The sequence below is a fragment of the Petromyzon marinus genome, chromosome 4 (genome assembly GCF_048934315.1).
Source record: "Petromyzon marinus isolate PM22_M1 ecotype Great Lakes invasive population chromosome 4, UKy_Petmar_22M1.pri1.0, whole genome shotgun sequence".
NCBI lineage: Eukaryota > Metazoa > Chordata > Hyperoartia > Petromyzontiformes > Petromyzontidae > Petromyzon > Petromyzon marinus.
Window position 1 is genome coordinate 20,241,239 of NC_133670.1, and position 16,820 is coordinate 20,258,058.

Consider the following 16,820-nt stretch of genomic DNA (forward strand, 5'->3'; position numbering starts at 1 on the left):
GCTCGGTGTTGTAAACGCATAAATAGCTCGAGTCGCTGCCCGGCGCGGAGCTCCACCCACGAAACTCGTGCCCGCAGGCGAGCGAAGTCGTGCTCGCTGCTAAATAGGGGGCTCTCTCACCCCCCCCCCCCCCTGTGAGACCACGCGACTGTCGAATGCACGGGACAATCCTCTCGACCCCCCCCCCACACACACCTCCTCCCCTACTCGTCTGCCTTCGACGACACCCCAGCATCGAGCCAGCGAGTGGTGATTTCAAGTCCGGCTGGAGCGACGCGGTGTCCAGGTTTTTGTTTTTGTGAATCGGCGCGGCGATTCGAACATTCAAGACACCGTCTCTCGCGGTTGTTCCATTTAACCACCGCGTTGACGTTCTCCATCGAGCAGTGGAGAAGGGGTAGCTGTGCGTGTGTTTTTTTTTATTTGCCTGCGGCTACCATGGTTTACTTTCGTTCGCAGTCCGATGTGAGTTGAGATTTGTTGACTTTGTGTTTAGAGAGGTGACTTTGTGTTTAGTTATACACACACACGCATGGTAGGAGGTGTGTGGGGGAGCGGTTAGCGCTACGCTGCGCTACGAACCCGGTGACCCGAGTTCGATTGCCGCTCACGGCCAACACCAGTGACGATTATAGTGAACCGGTCCTGGGCCTCCCCTAGGTCTGCTCAGCCTCAAATGAGCACCTGGTGCGATGTGTAAACATCACCACTAGGGAGACAAAGGCGGCCGGGCGTGGTGCTGGCTGCCCACCCCCTCGTGTGCCGTGCCGGCCTTCGTAAGTGCTCGCTAACATCACTTGCCCCAACAGTCTGTTGAAGGCTATACGTGTGTGGGGGGGGGGGTCTTTGCACGTGAGATGGGTGGACGCGTGTTTGTGTTTGGGGGGGGGGGGGTTACGCGAGCTTTGAAGGCTTGCGGCTGAAGTGCGGAGCGACAACGGAGCGGCTCACTTCGGCGCGAGGAGTTCTTTTGTTAAAACCGGAAATCGCCGAGTCAATTGACTCCCGTCGCTCAGCGGAGGAGAAGAAGAGGAATAATAAAAGGAATCGCTGTGCCGAGGGAGAGGATTCACGCGGCCTCATCAGTCGGGGGACCCCTCTGGGTTGAGCGGCGCGCAACGAACCGTGTGAAACCACCTGTGCGTGTGTGTGGTGATGGCGGTGTTCGTGGTTGTGATGGTGGTGGGGTACAGCTGCAAGCTCCTGGGTCGCGCCGAGAGGCTGTGCGAAGCGGCGAATGCGGCGTGAGTGGGTCGGCACTGAGTGGAACATCGGGCACGGCGCCCTGCAGTGGCCGCTGCGCCGTGCAGCGCCGTTGTTTGACGACGCGCCGACACCGCGTGTGCACACCGTTGTCACGTGCCGTGTGTACGTGACGGTGACTAGGTAGCGTCACGCCGCTTGTGGCATGTAGTCGCGTGCGTGCGTGCGTGTGCACGCTATCGGTAGCGCGTGCGATGCCCGCTGTTGACAACGCACGCGTGCTGTGCGTGATGCCTCGTGGCGCGCTTTGTGGCGCGCGGCGTGTCGCGCGGTGTGCACGCGCCCCCGTGCGGTGTGCCGTGACAACAGTTGTGAATGTTTAAGCCGCTCTTGGGGCTTCCTCGATACAGGTCGACTAGGGCCTCAGATGAGTAACCTGGTGCGGTGTGTGTGGAAACATCGCCACTCGGGAGACGGGGGGGGGGGGTCGTGGTGCTGGCAAACCAGCACCCCCTCGTGCGCTCTGTAGGCCTTCATAGGTGCTACTCGCTAGCAGCACTTTCCACAAACGTCTGTCAAGGCTATACGGGGGATCTTTGTCTTTGTGTGCCTCGGTGGAGGGATTAGGGGGGGCTATTCTCGCGGGCGTGGCGCCGCCTCGCGGACGAAGTCGGCATCGGCCCCCCCCCCCCCCGCGAGGTTTCTGGATGAAAATCAGCGGCTGGGTCCCCTGGCGAGAGAGATGGGGGGGGGGGGAAGGGCGCGCCCCCCGCCCCTGCGTGTGAGCGAGCGGTCGTGTGATCCGACACGCCAAGGGGACGCACGCACGCACGTGATTAAACTGGGAGGGTTCGGGGGGGGGGCAATTTGCTAAGACAATCATCACGGGAAATGTTCACCAGACAGTGTGCCCGCACCGCGCTCCATTGTGTTTCCAGACAGAAGTTGCCATAGTTTCTCTTGGCTAAAAACAACCCAGATAAAACAACAAAAAACCCGCCTTTCCGGTGAATATTGCCACCACCGACTTGCACTAAAATAGCCGTAGTGCCCCCACGGCTCTTTGTGAATCCTTCAGCACGGTCAACATTCTCTCTCTCTCCTTCTCGCGAGCTTACGCAGCGGACGAGGCTGCGTTGGTGGCAGGTTGCCGGGGGTGGGGGGGGGTCAAGCGACGGTGACATCATCTCGGCTACTATCGAGAGCGTCACTCAGTCCGCATTGCGTTTCGCGGTGCCGTGAAATATTTTTGCCTTTGCTGTGTCGAGTCAGTCGCGACGCGTGCACGAGGTGGTCGTGGTTGGGTGGTTGGTGGTGGTGGTGGTGTTGGCCATCCCAAACACCCATGTGCTCACTTTACAGCACTTGCCCTCAGAAGTCTGTTAGGGCGATCGTTGTTTTTGTTGTTGCTGTATCATTGAATGCGGCGGTGCGTGCTGGGTGAGCCTCGCCAGGTCCGTTCGGGTATCATCTCTGAGTACTGGGGACCACGCCGAGTGTCCACCGCTCGGACCCAGCCCCCCACTCCTCACTACTCCCACTCCTCACCCACCCTCGCCCCCCTCACCCACCCTCACCCCACCCCCCCGTCGGGCTCTGCAGTGTGGCACGGACATCGTCGCAATAGACCGTCGCGCACAAAGACAAAGATCCCCCGTATAGCCTTAACAGATTGTTGGGGCAAGTGCTGTTAGCGAGGAGCACACGAGGAGGGGTGGGTGGCCGGCATTTGAGCCCAAGCCGACCTACGGGAGGCCCACGACTATGTGAATTGAACTCGGGTGTTTGGGTTCAGTGCGGAGTGCGCTGACCACTGCGCCACCACTCCCCATACATACAGATACACGCCGGCACAGACAACGCGTGAACGTACGAGCAGATGTAGACACAAGCACACAAATATGCATGCGTACTTACAAGCGTGCAAAAGTGCATCCAACCTTGCGTTGGCACAATGACTAATGTCAAGGTACACACAGCTTTGCGTTGAGGGATGCAAGCAAGGATATACGGTGCTGTGTACGAAATGCGTGCGTTGGTTTGAACTTTTCTGTATTTGTAACGTGCTGATTTGCTTTCACTGGACATCTGTGGGGGGGGGGGGGGGGGGGGGGGTGAAGAGATTCATAAGCTCATCGGATTCTGATACTTGCATTGCGTCATATACGAGAACCGAATACGCGGGTCATCGAGGCAACGTCGAACGATCGTCTCTGTCGGCCTCCATGACGAGGCGAGAAAACGTTGGACTCGCCAGAGCTCGTTACGGGTTCTCATTGACCGCGTGAATGTGAACTTGTGGTCGTGGCTCTGCATCTATATCAGCCATACGGCAAGAAGATCAGCCGAGTTAAACGATGTTTTTATGCCCGCTTGGTCGTTAGTTTCGCTGTAAAAAAAAAATGCGCGCCAAGCGGCGAAGTATAGCCTATTGTACATTCACATGTGTGTATATATAATGTGATCTGTTGGTCTTTGCAGTTCAATTACGTTGAGTTTACATTTATTTTATTTGAGCTCGTTTCGCCACTTTCCCCCGGCTATTTTGCACGGGAGATCCGTGGGGTGCGTGAGCGCACAGCAGCATCGGCGAAACGGAGACGAAACGTTGATGTTGCGGGGAAGCGGCCTTGTACAAGAGTCCTCATTCACGCGTATCGCAGCAATATGCCCGGGAGCCAAATGACAAATGTCGTGGTCTACTGCGGACGACAAAGAGGGGGCTCGAGCAGAGAGAGTGTCCGTGTCGTTTTTGGTTATCCCCTCCTCCGTTTAAGCAGCGCACGCCACAGCGACTTTACTGTACGGTCCCAATAGTTTTTGGGTTGCGTGACCACAGTCGCACGAATGTGACTTGGCCTCAATGCATATATCTCTACGGCTCTCTCAGTGTCTCTGGACTTTGCTTGTCGGGTCTCCTAAAGTTCGAGTTGCGTGGCCACGAATCTCACCCTACTTTGGCTCCGTCTTTAATTTTCCATTCGCGGATGAGATCTATGCGCGCATCAGCCTGTCGATGAATGAATGCGTGCTTTTGTTTGTATTTGTTCTGTTGTTGTTTTCATTGCAACGCGTGGGCTTACTCGAATTGTAAATGTCGTGGGTTTATTCTCCAACACACCGGTGTGCTGTATGAGTAAACGAATTGGCGTATTTCGTTGACGTGGCAAACCTTACGAATCGGCTGCGTCGGGTAGTGGCGGGTTTAACGACGCATTTATATTTACACGACCCCCCCCCCCCCCAAAAAAAAAAAACCTGGCTTATGTTTTTTTCACTCGTGCACCATTCACTGTCGACGCGGTATCAACATCGCCTTCCGTGTAACCTCGGCGTGGGGAGCGCGGCGTGTAGAGTCTCGGGTCCGAGTGCGGAGTTTACCCAGGGCGCCGCTCGCCCAACAGGTATCACTCGCGCTGCGCTCTCAAACACTTACTGGGAGACGTGTGTCTGTGTGTGTCTGTCTGTGTCTTTGTGTCTCTTTGGGGAGCGAAAGTGGCTTGTGGTTAGCGCGCTGCGGCTACAAACCCGGCAACTGCGAGTTTGATTCCCGCTCACGGCCACCACCGACACCGGTGACGATTTTATACGAACCGGTCCTGGGCGCTCCCCCAAGGTCGATTGTGTAAACGTCGCCTCTGGGGAGATAAAGGCAGTCGGGCATGGTGCTGGTCACCCACCCCCTCGTGTGCCGTACCAGCCTCGCTAAAAGCACTTGCTCCAACAGTCCGTTAGGGCCATACGGGGGATCTTTGTATTTGTTCGACCTTCCGCTCGTAACTCAAGGATATTGACAAAGTGGTGAACTCAAATAATAATAATCTATATTGTTTTTTTTATGCAAAGCTTTGGGAGTTTGAGACGACATGCCCCTGATCTGTGAGAGCTGTGGCAAAATAAAATAAAAAGTTGAATGCAACGAATGTTTGGCTGCGATTGCTCACGAGAGACACCTATTGACAGATGGCCGAAGTACAATATATATGTTTTGAATAATCCCATCGGTGTGTTGAGTTGCACAGCTATCGAGGAGTGCGCAGGCGGTGCACCTGCACTAGGGTTCAGGGGTCGGCGGGGTCCAGGCGCCGGGCTACAGAGGGGCCCCTGATAACCAAGGCCCATGCCAACCATGGCCCCTGGTTAATAGCGAATATCAACGCATTCCTCAATAGCACCGTGGTCTTTAAAGGAAATAAAAACACAGGTGACGTTTCGGGCAATAGACCTCCATAGCACACCGTTTGACGTATCATAGCACATCATTTGACAGTGGTATTGACGAATGAGTGATTGCTTGTGTATTGTTAATGTGTGCTTGCACAGCACTGCGAACGCAACACCCCCAAACAATTTGTTTACTATTATTGACGTGGTATCCGATGTTTGCGTCAAATATGTTATATATAAATGAATACACACAAATGATAGGTTAATTTAAAATAACGGATATGTTAAATGTTATCGAAATGACAAAGTTACAAGCTATTTATTTCGTATTCAAATTTGCTCTTTTTTTTTAAACTGGACAAGTTAACCGGAGCAGTGGGTGTGTGCGCTCGGTCTGAACAATTTTCTCCAATTAATTGACGCACTCGTGCGCAATGAGAGTAACCCACAGCCAGTATCACAATATTTATTTAATACTGGAGGGAATCCGATGGGCTATAAAGCTCTTTTTCACAGATGTCCATTCGGGGCGGGGAAGAACGTTACGACGACAAACAATAAAAACACAATTGTAGTGCAAAGTACAAGAAAGCTAAAGAAATCACCCAGACATCTACAAATGAAACTAAAACAGCCCCATCCTGCCAGACACAAAGCCCACTGAGGTGTATTAGCTTATTGTTCAAGAGCGACATGGCCACAAATGGAAGCTCAACAAAGTGGCTTATCATTTGGACATTTTATATCAGCGAAATCATCCAATTAGTTCTAAACGCGTGACTTGAGCTGTAGCGTCCGACCCGTTTGACAACTCGAGTCCGACCATTTGAATATCGAGAAACAAAAATAAATGCATTCGTTTTTCTTTGATTGTTTATAATGAGCGCAATTAACCCACTGCTACAAGTTGCCGCGTTATGCGTTGTTTGGTAAATACGTCCCCGGTTAATTTGGAAACATATGTCCTTATAAGTGTAATGTTTTCACACGTGCGTTTAAAAAAAATAGGTCTATCGATTAAAAAAATAATGTGTATACGTATATACGCTTTTATAATCACTATTCAAGGATTGCTGGCCCATCAATCCACTTCACCAAACACGATGTTTTGTTTAATTCTAGCTATGGTCATCTTCGTACCGTGACCACTGTTGAACTGCACTTGAATGCACACGAAATGCACTTTGGTCTAAGCAGGAGGTGCTTACAATAAATAACCTGTACTCAATTACTTAAAAGTATTAACTCCTGTATCTCGTATAACTTTAATCACGCTGTTTTTTTTATTGACAGCGCTTAAGCGTTTGGACACTATTAAAGCTGTGCTCGGCCAGCTTGTGACCATTAAACGACAACAACAACAACAAACACCCACAGATTTAAAGCTTTCGTGACTGCAGGGATTCATATTCTTGGTTCTTTCGGTAAAGTCACGTAGAAGGGAAACAATAAAATATTTTAAAATTATAAACAATTAAATTATCACGACGTTTCGACTGCATAGATGGACTCGTCCATCTGAATAACTGCCAAATCGCTCTCCGTGGTGCTAACGTTAAAAAACCCCTACTTTTTCAAATTTTCTTGCTGTGGTTTTCACACCTGATGATGATTGCTTGTGTTGCAGTCGAAACGTCGTGATAATTTTATTGTTTTATTTTATTATTTTATTGTTTCCCTTCTACGTGACTTTACCGAAAGAACCAAGAATATAAACACCCACAGGTTAAGTTTGATAAAATGGCACAACCAATCACTCAATATTTGACCTCGATTCGCTTGAACCCCATCGGATACAGATGTTGTACACCTGGACTCAGAATTACAATCTTTCACAGTTTTAGCCCCCGAATTATTTACGTGTTGAGGGGTGGTTGGTGGGGAGAGGTTAATGATATTCAAACTCGGACATAACCACGATTACTCGTGCCAAATGTTGGCTTCTGATCCGTGTAAACTGTCGAGCGGAGATGCCCTTTCTGGGGGTGCGAGATATGGCCAAGATATGTTTCGAAGGTAAATAATCGAAACGCAAATTTAGCACGGGGCCATTAGTTAGACTACTTTGTTGTCATCAAACCCCATGTTTGTATAAACATTATACATTCTGTAACCATTGAGAACCAAAGGGTGGGTGGGTGGGTGGGGGCGGTAAGGGTGCAAGGCTGCTGTAAAGGTCATAAGAACCACTGCTGTAGAGCGTCTCTGGGTCCCGATCGCTTTTGTGTTCAGAACATGGGAGGGTGGGGGGCGGGGGGGGGGCAACCTGCGGGTTCCGGAGCCGCGCATCCGGTGCGGCTCTTTTAAGGACTGCTGCCTCGTGACGTCATTTATTAAGGAACCACCGTCTCGTTATTCACGTTGCGTTGCGGCTCTTGAAATATTTCAGTACGGGTTTTGTTTTGTTACCGAATTCGAACAACAACAACAACAACGTGTGCCTCTTCTCCACAATGTCGCGTGTCCCAGTGCACCATTCCGTGGTGGCGAAGCTGGAGCCGAGTTCTCGAACAAACAAAAAAGGTCGCGGTTCACACAGGTCGATATCTACGTTCCCACGCTCGCCTATGGGTAGTGAGCTTTGGGTAATGGCCGAAAGAATGAGATCGCGGGGTACAAAAAAAATGGGGCTTCGCGAAATGCGGTTTCTCCCCAGGGTTGCCCTGTCTCACCGCTCTCCGTGATCTGGCGGTGAGTTCGGCAATCCGGGGAGGGCCTCAGAGTCGAGCCGCTGCTCCTCCGGGAATCGTGAGGAGCCATTGTGAGGTGGTTCGGGCACCTGGTAAGGATGTCCTCCCCCCCCCCCCCCCCCCCGATAGACTCCACTTTGGAACTCTACCGGGCAGCAGCAGTCCCACCTGGACGAAGAACCCCGGGGGCCGGCCCAGGACACGCTGGAGGGGGAACTGTGTCGCATGTCTGGCCTGGGAACGCCTGGGAATTCCCCAGGAAGAACTTGGAGTCTGTCGACAGGGATAGGGACGTGTGGACCGCCACGACTCGATACGCTGCTGCTGCCGCTGTGACCCTCACCAGGACAAGCGGATTGAGAAACGAGCGAACGTCGCTTGTTGTTATTTTGGTTGCCGACCCCCGACCCCCCACCCCACGGCCGGTTTAGAACAACGTTTCCCGCTGTCTTGTACCTACTTACGAGTCGCACTCCGACGCGAGGCGAATCGCTTGGTGCACTGGCCATGAATGTCGTGTGCGTGCACTTTCGAAATGTGTCGCGGAAGACGGGAAAGGCTCTCGGGAAGTTTTTAGGCCAACGCAGCGCCCCGTGTGTGGGAGTCGAGCGAGTGCACTTCTGGGCCATGTTTATCGCAGGTCTCGACTCGAGACTCTCGCACGCTTTCGAGACGACTCGGGCCGGATATTCGCGACGACGCGAAATATCGTGAAATTGCGTTTCGGATCTCGCCAATGATTTATGAGCATCTAGTCGCTCAGTCGCGACGATGTATACAAGAAGACGTGCACACGCATATACAATGTTGTACATTTTTATATACACGTACGACCTATGCATGCACATTCTTTCGTATATACAGAAGACAAAGCCCCCCCCCCCACCCCCCTATATAACCTTAACGGACTGTTTTGGGGGGGCAAGTGCGATTAGCGAGTACTTCGCGAAGGCTCGTGCACGGTACACAACGAGGGGGTGGGTGGCCAACACCCCCCCAAATGATGATGTTTACACGCTGCACCAGGCACTCGTTTTGAGGTGGGGGGGGGGAGAGGTCCCAGGACCGGTTAAAATCTTCGCCACTGACGTTTGGTGGTGAGCAGCTGCGATCTACAACCCACACGATTTGGTGACGCCGCAGCCGGCACCGCCGCCGCTGCTGCTTGCTACTACTGCATTGGCAGTGATGTCCGAGCGCAAATAATAACAACAGCAACAATAATGATGAATAAAACTCCCCGACGCATTCGTCAACAACATTGTGACCGTAAAAGGGAGAAAGGAAAGGTAGACGTAAACGTATAAGCGGCAACGCTTCGTGACGATGCGATATCCCAGCGCGTATTCACAACGGTGTCCAAAGACGGCTACCACACGATCGTAATGCACAATGCGCGCCCTGTTTGCGTAACGCGAGCGCTCTGCGAAGCGACTCGCGAACGCGTAGAGCAGCCCCAGGAATCGTGTGCAGTTCATACGATACTGTGCACATTTTAGCCCAGTAGTTCGGAATCATAATCGGAACATTCGTTTTATACTGAAGGAATTCGATGAGCTGTTGTGAAGCTTTTTTTTCTCTCACCGCTACCCATTATGGCTGTCGTCGGTATTTCGCGTTCGAAGCTAACCCCGTTTATGATTAAAATAATCGTTAGCAGCTGTCCTGTGTGTTCCCGCGGGTATTCCCGACACGAGAGATCTGGTGGTCGGGATGCATTCACTTAATCCGGCTATGAGTCGCAATTGTGCACTCTTCTGTTGCGAACATACGGACACACGCAGGCGCGTTATTGCCTTCGCTTGCGAATTTCATCACAGAGTGGTGGTGGTGGTGGTCGCGTTATCGCGTGGTTTGTCTGTGTGTGTGGGGAACGGTAGCTGTTGATGATCGCGAGCCGGAATTGAACCCAGGTTGTTTGGTAGTGTTGTGATCAGCGCTACGCTGCGCTACGAACCCGGCTACCCGAGTTCGATTCCCGCTCGCGGTCACCAACCCCAGTGACGATTACCTGAACCGGTCCTGGACCCGATGTATCGAGTTATTTATTTTTAAGGCAATGACGTTCATGAATGCCGAGGGTATTTTGTTTGTTAATTGTGTTTATACACCACTCACTAAAGCAATATTCACAATGATGACACACACGCGCTACGGTATATGAACTATATAATATACATAAACATATATCTAGAATATAATTATACACAATACGGAATATATACTGTAGAATACACTGTATATAATATTATTAATAATACACAGTACGATATATATATTTATGTATTATAATACTGAGATATATATGATTTACACGTAATTATATATGTAATTGTATATGCAGACAGGCGCTTGTATATATATCATAGTTCAATGTGTATACGCACACACACACACTAATTGCATGCGCAATCTCCTGGAGCAGTCTATCACACAAGCGTCGTTACATTTTCCTAGACGATCGAATTATCGACCTTAGACTCACGTCGACATATTCAACGAAACATTTCCGCTCATTTTTCGTTGCGGTAGTAATAATAATAGTTGCTGTTGTTGTTGTTTGCATTCGAGTGTAGTAAGCGTATTGGTAGGGGCACGCTCAGTAACAACAAGCGACGTTCGTGTTGCTGTGTCATTACGTGAGTGGGGGGGGGTGACGAAACCCGACCCGACGCGAGTTCGATTCCCGCTCACGGCCAACACCAGTGACGGATGTCTGAACCGGTCCTGGGCTTCGCTTACGTCGTCTCGGCCTCAAAAATTAGTAAACATCGCCACGAGGGAGACAAAGGCGGCCGGGCATGGTGCTGGCCACCCCTCCCCCCCCCCTCTTCCCGACCTTCACAGGTGCTCGCTGACAGCACTTGCCCCAACAGTCGGTTAAAGGCGATACGGGGGGGGGGAAGGGGGTTGTTGTCTTGTCTCGACTATATATATAGGACTATATAAGTTTATGTTTTTATTGAGCGAGCCGCGTCGCGTAGAGTGAATTTGGTGGTGGTGGTGGTGGTGGGTGTTTGTGTGAATTGGTGCGCACCACAAACCCCTCGTCTTTGTCGCCACGGTGACCCTCGGAAGAAGACTCTTGCGTTTCATACACAACGCCTGCTCGCATATGTGTGTGCGTCTCTCTCCACATATGAACAATAAACTCACGTGTTGAGATAGATAGATATATATATACACGCGATAGCCATCGAAAACCACACGGCCTTTCTGGCAGTGCATCGTTGATGGTTAGTTGCGTCTTGTCGCAAAGCGAGAATTGAAGCGAAGCGCTCGAGTTTGTGCCCGTAGGCCCCATCTCTGTCTGTCCGTCGGTGTCTGCTGTGATTCGTTTTTTTCCCCAATTTAAGTCCAACACGTTCCTGTAATCGCGTTTCTTATTCATCCGTATTGCGTGGAATATATTTATTTAAATAAGCATTCGCCACATTCGTCGCTTAAAACCGTTCACGGCCTTTCAGATAATTCAAACGAAGGATCGTTTCCCGAAACGTCGTCCTATTTTATGTCTTTGATTTACTAAAGGACAGAGCTATCGACAACAACAACAAATGCATGCTTGAACACCACCTGCCAGCGCAATTCTTTGCGTTTTATAAATGCAAAAAACAAATGAAAATCTAATTTATTATACACATATATGCAGTATATTATACAAACGTATGCGTATATATTTACTGCCATGGGTAGGTTTTGACTTCCGTTGCGGCTTGTGCATAATACGAAAACGTGATAATAAAGTGATTCCATGTTTCTGATAGTGTATTGTAATTAATATTTAATACATAAATAAATACAGTATGCACAAAGACAAAGATCCCCCCGCCCGTATAACCTTAAACATATGTCTGGAGCAAGTGCTGTTTGCGAGCACCTCATGAAGGCTCGCAAGGTTAACGAGGGGGTGGGTTGCCAGAAGCACGCCCGACCGCCTTTGTCTCCCCAGTGGCGATGTTTACACGCCCCTCCAGGTACTAATCTGAGTGGTTGAGTTGGCCTACAGGGAGGCCCGGGACCGGCTGAGATAATCGTCACTGGTTGTTGGCCGTGAGCGGCAATCGAACGCGGGTCGCCCGGGGTCGTAGCGCACGCAGCGCGCTCACCATTGCACCACCGCTGCACCCCACCAGAGTTTAAATTCCGCCTCGCGACCAACAGCAGGTCGACTCGGCCTCGAGTCCTGTATTGTACCTGGTGCGGTGTGTGTGAGCGTCAGCGCTGGGGAGACGAAGGCGGCCGGGCGTGATGCTGTCCACCCGGCCCGCTCGTGCGCAGCGCTGGCCTTTGTATGGTGGTCCTCGCTAACGGCACTTGCCCCAACAGTCTGTTGAGAACGCTGTCTTCGTACCGCCATGATAACACACGAGTCCCTTACCAAGTGGATGGAGAGTCTCTACTACGTATGGAGTGTAACTGTATTAGGAGGGGTTACGTGGTGAACACGTGATTTGCATTAGTTTGTATTTTGTGAGTCAAACTGTGTGAATATTGAAGGCTTTGCTTGGTTCTCAGAAGCTACATTATAGGTCTAACTATCCATGTGCCTTATATTTGTTTTATTTAAAGAACGGTCATCGGACACCATTTGTAAAATTGCATTCCCATTAGGCCCAATGGTGATACGTGCAGTCTCCTACGCTCTTACTGTCCACCGTTTAACCGCTATATTTACGTATTTATGAAGAAGGACCATTACACGAAACGTCATCTGTGACATATTTTTCCTTTTGAGGTCACAGTATTACCGACACGGAATGCGTTTGGCTTTGTTGCCGTTTGTTCGTTGTACTTGTCAACTCGGCAGCATCATCACCAAATAAGTTATATTCGTGCGTGACAATTCAGACTCGGGTAACGCTGCTCCCTTGGCTGAAGAGACGGTCCCATCGTATAGCGCGCGCAGTTGCAAGAGCCGACCCTGGGCTCGCGTATTCCTCCCCTCTGAACCCCCACACCGCTGCGAATAATTAAGAAAACATCCATCTTCCCATTTTATATAGCACACAGGTTCTCTCTGGACATCCGTCATCGCAGTCACCAATCCGGAAACGTTCCGAATCGTATGGCAACACGTCGTGGGTGTGGGGTATATCCTGGAGCGTGCGTGTGGGGGCGAGCGGTGGTGCAGCGGGTTAGCGCGACGCTCTCACGGTCACCAACACCAGCAACGATTAATTATAATTATCTGAACCAACCCTGGGCCTTCACCTAGGTCGACTCGGCCTCAAATGAGTACCTGGTGCGACGTGTAAACATCGCCACTAGGGAGACAAAGGCGGCCGGGCCTGGAGCTGGCCACCCGACCCCCTCGTGTGCCGTGACGGCCTTCATTGGTGCTCGCTAACGGCACTTGCCCCAACACTGCTCAGGCTATAAATGGGATCTTTGTATTGGGTTTATTACATATATGACAGTTAAAATGTTTGTAGATTTTAAAACCAACCGCATTTAATTAAGCGAATCGTGTGCTTGCATTGTTTGTAATCTAACGCAGATGAAAGTGTGAGTTTGTGGTGGTGGTGTTGTTTATGCCCTATAGGAAGGGGTTGCGTGTTGTATTATTTCCTAGAGGGTTGTTGTGCGTGAGCCAGTGGCTGTGTATTTTATTATTTAATTGTGAGGAGCGGTAGTGTAGCGGCTAGCTCTACGCTGCGCTACGAACCCGGCGGCCCGAGTTCGATTCCCGCTCACGGCCACCAACATCAGTGACGATTATCTGAACCGGTCATGGGCTTCCCATAGGTCGACTCAGCCTCAAATGAGTACCTGGTGTGGTGTAAACATCACCACTCGTGTGCTGTGTCGGCCTTCGTAGGGTCCTCGCTAACAGCACTTTCCCCAACAGTCTGTACAAGCTATACGGGGGATCTTTGCCTTTGTTTAATTCCTAAAGGAAGGCGTGGGGTTTTCTTCTCTATTCGAGGAAAGTTGTGCGAGTGCGTGTGTCCGTTTATTTCCTAGAACAAAGCGCGCGTGTATTATGCGTGCGCGAGCGCTATGTTCCTACATGAAAGTGTCTGAGAGAGAACACGCGTTGTATAGATACGGTAGTGTAGTGGTTAGCGCGCTGCGCTACGAACCCAGCGAATATGTGAACCGGTCGTGGGCCTCTCCTAGGTCGACTCGGTATAAAATGAGCAGAGCACTGTTCCCGATGCAGTGTGTAAACATCGCCGCAAGACAGACAACGGCGGGCCCAGCTTGGTGTACTGGCCACCCACTCACCCACTCGTGTGCCGTGCCCGCATGAATAGGTGCTCCCGGATAGCACTTGCCCCAACAGTTTGTCGAAGGCTATACGGGGAATCTTTGTCTTTGTATATGCAGGGTAACGTGGAAGGCCTCATCGTTACGCCACGTCGTCACGTGGTGCGTACACGGCACATTTTTCAACGAAACAATGTCCCCCCTTAAATAGTGTGTCCAGGGTTTGCACGCGCACGCACAACTACGTAATTACATCTACACTGCATGGCCTATGCATGTACGTGTGTGTCATGTTCGGTTTTGGTTACGTAAAGATGGCAAGCATGGGCATGAATGTAACTGTGAGACCGCATGTAAGGAGGTCAATGAAGGCAATGTTGGGTAGCAGCCAGTGATGTCATCGATTCCGATCGAGATACGAAAATAGTTGCACTGAACCAAATACATGAAATAATTTCCAAGACCGGATAAAGGCATTCCGACGCCATGTCGGCAATGTGTTTTTTTAGCTATACTTCACGTTGGCTATTGAGGGTGGGTGGGTGAATAATACCGGTTCTGAAATCGCTCGCCACTGATGTTAGTCATAGCTGGGAATCGAGCTCCGATCAATGGGACAGCACAGCGCACTAACCACTGTACAACCACTCCAAATCACCCGACCCAATATCTCTTATTTTTCATCCCATGGTCCCTGCAAGTAGACTTCATATCACGAGTGCACGTGTTTAGTAATCCGGTCTATATATATAGATCGTTAAACGCCGTATAAATAATCACGCGGCTGCACGGGGAAGTATATATGCTTATCGCATTATGACAACACTTTAATCGCACCCAACCTGCACCATGCGCGGTATACTATCTTTTAAATGAAACACGCGCAAGTGGAAGCACATTGTGTGCCGCAATCCTCGCGCATTCTGCGACAATGGCGCACCGGTCGACATTTCTGTGGCAATTCATCACGCCCGATGCTCGGAATGTTGTACGTTGTGGTGTTTTGCGTAACATCGAGCAACCCGTGAAGCGAGACGAAGATTCGTCTCTCAACGACCGCGTGCAGTGGCCGGGGGACCTGGTGGGGTCCGGACGCCATTTTAAATGGAGGCCTACACTGCAGGCTTCGTCTCGTGGTAAACATTATTTTTTAAAGCCTAAGGGGCCATCCATTTAGTAGGTACACAAATCTGTCGAAACTTAACCCCTCCACTCTTCCCTGTACGCACGCGTAATTTTTACACCCCCCCCCCCCGCCTGCATACGTACACATGACGCACCCCAACCCCCGAATCCTCTAGAACGGCCGATATTTAATCCACGCGGAAACGATCAAGGATTTATCATATGAACGTGTTTAAGCAAACAGTCCACCGCCAGACTATCTAACGCCTTTGAAGACCAATGCAGACAAATTATCATCGAGGCTTCACCCCCCCCCCCCCCGTTTCCTATGCATACGTACATTGTCAGTAGACCCCCCATACGCAAGCGTACACATTTGGGTTAACCCCTCCATGCGTACGTACTAAATGGATGGCCCCTAACCTCATTGTGATGAGTCAAATCACCTTTGAGTCACGGCTGTAAATGATGGACTCGTGAGCCATTGCGGCTCTAACAATCCGCGGTGGGTTATCTTTCGATGCATTTAAACTCCACGCCACTGCTCGAATTGAAAGTGCGCTGGCGCCTACCCACGTGGTGGTTGCGCGCCTCCGTGAAGTGTCATCCGTGAACAGTAGGGGGCCACCTGACTTGTGGGTAGGGGGGGCACCTGAGTACACCTGTGTGCCCCCCTTCCCCTACCAACAAATCGTCAATCATCCCATGCACCTGTTGCTGTCTCGGGCCTAAGCAGCGCCAATCCTGCCTGACCATTACTCTCCCCCCGGTGACTTGCAGCCGATGACCGAGACGACGTCATACGCATATGAACTCGCACGAGAACTTACACAAAGTGCATTGGGTTATGATTTATGAACTCATGAATCACGGGCCGGATTAGTTAGGGTTGATGGTCTGTGCACGGCAATGCATTCAATTCGCAGTCCGAGTGAAATCTGGGTCTGGTGGCGTAGTAGTGCCTACAAAGTCTGGGGGTGAGGTACAGATGGAGTACAGAGGGAATGTTGACTGCCGTGCTGGTAGCAGCGTGGGATTTGTGTATATATATTCATTCAGTGATAGTGGCAGTGTTGTTGGCAATACGGAAGTGGTGGAGCAACACGATAGTGCTGTAGTGCCTCCTTGAATGGCAGTGCGGTATTGATGATAGTAATCGTGGTACAGTATTTGGAGTAGTGATGGAAGCAGTGCAATTGTTAACCGTCACATGAATGAATTAGTGGCTGATGTCAAATCTAAGTGATGTTCCAGAGGGGCTGGAAAATTGAGTCTTTGCTTATAACTGGAGCAGTGGTTCTCGGAGTGCGGTTCCCGGACTGACCACCCAGTAGTCCACGATGGCCCTTCAGATGGTCCGTGGTGCCGTGATGCAGGTTGAAATAATGGCAACACTTATACCTTTTGCTTCGGACGTCAATT

General features: G+C 50.7%; 1 protein-coding gene across 3 annotated transcripts in view; it reads left to right on the top strand.

Annotated features, from left to right (window-relative positions):
• The window catches only part of LOC116938504 (homeobox protein Hox-D3), a 185,044-nt gene that overhangs the window by 2,535 nt on the left and 165,689 nt on the right, over positions 1–16,820 (top strand). The window lies entirely within an intron of this gene.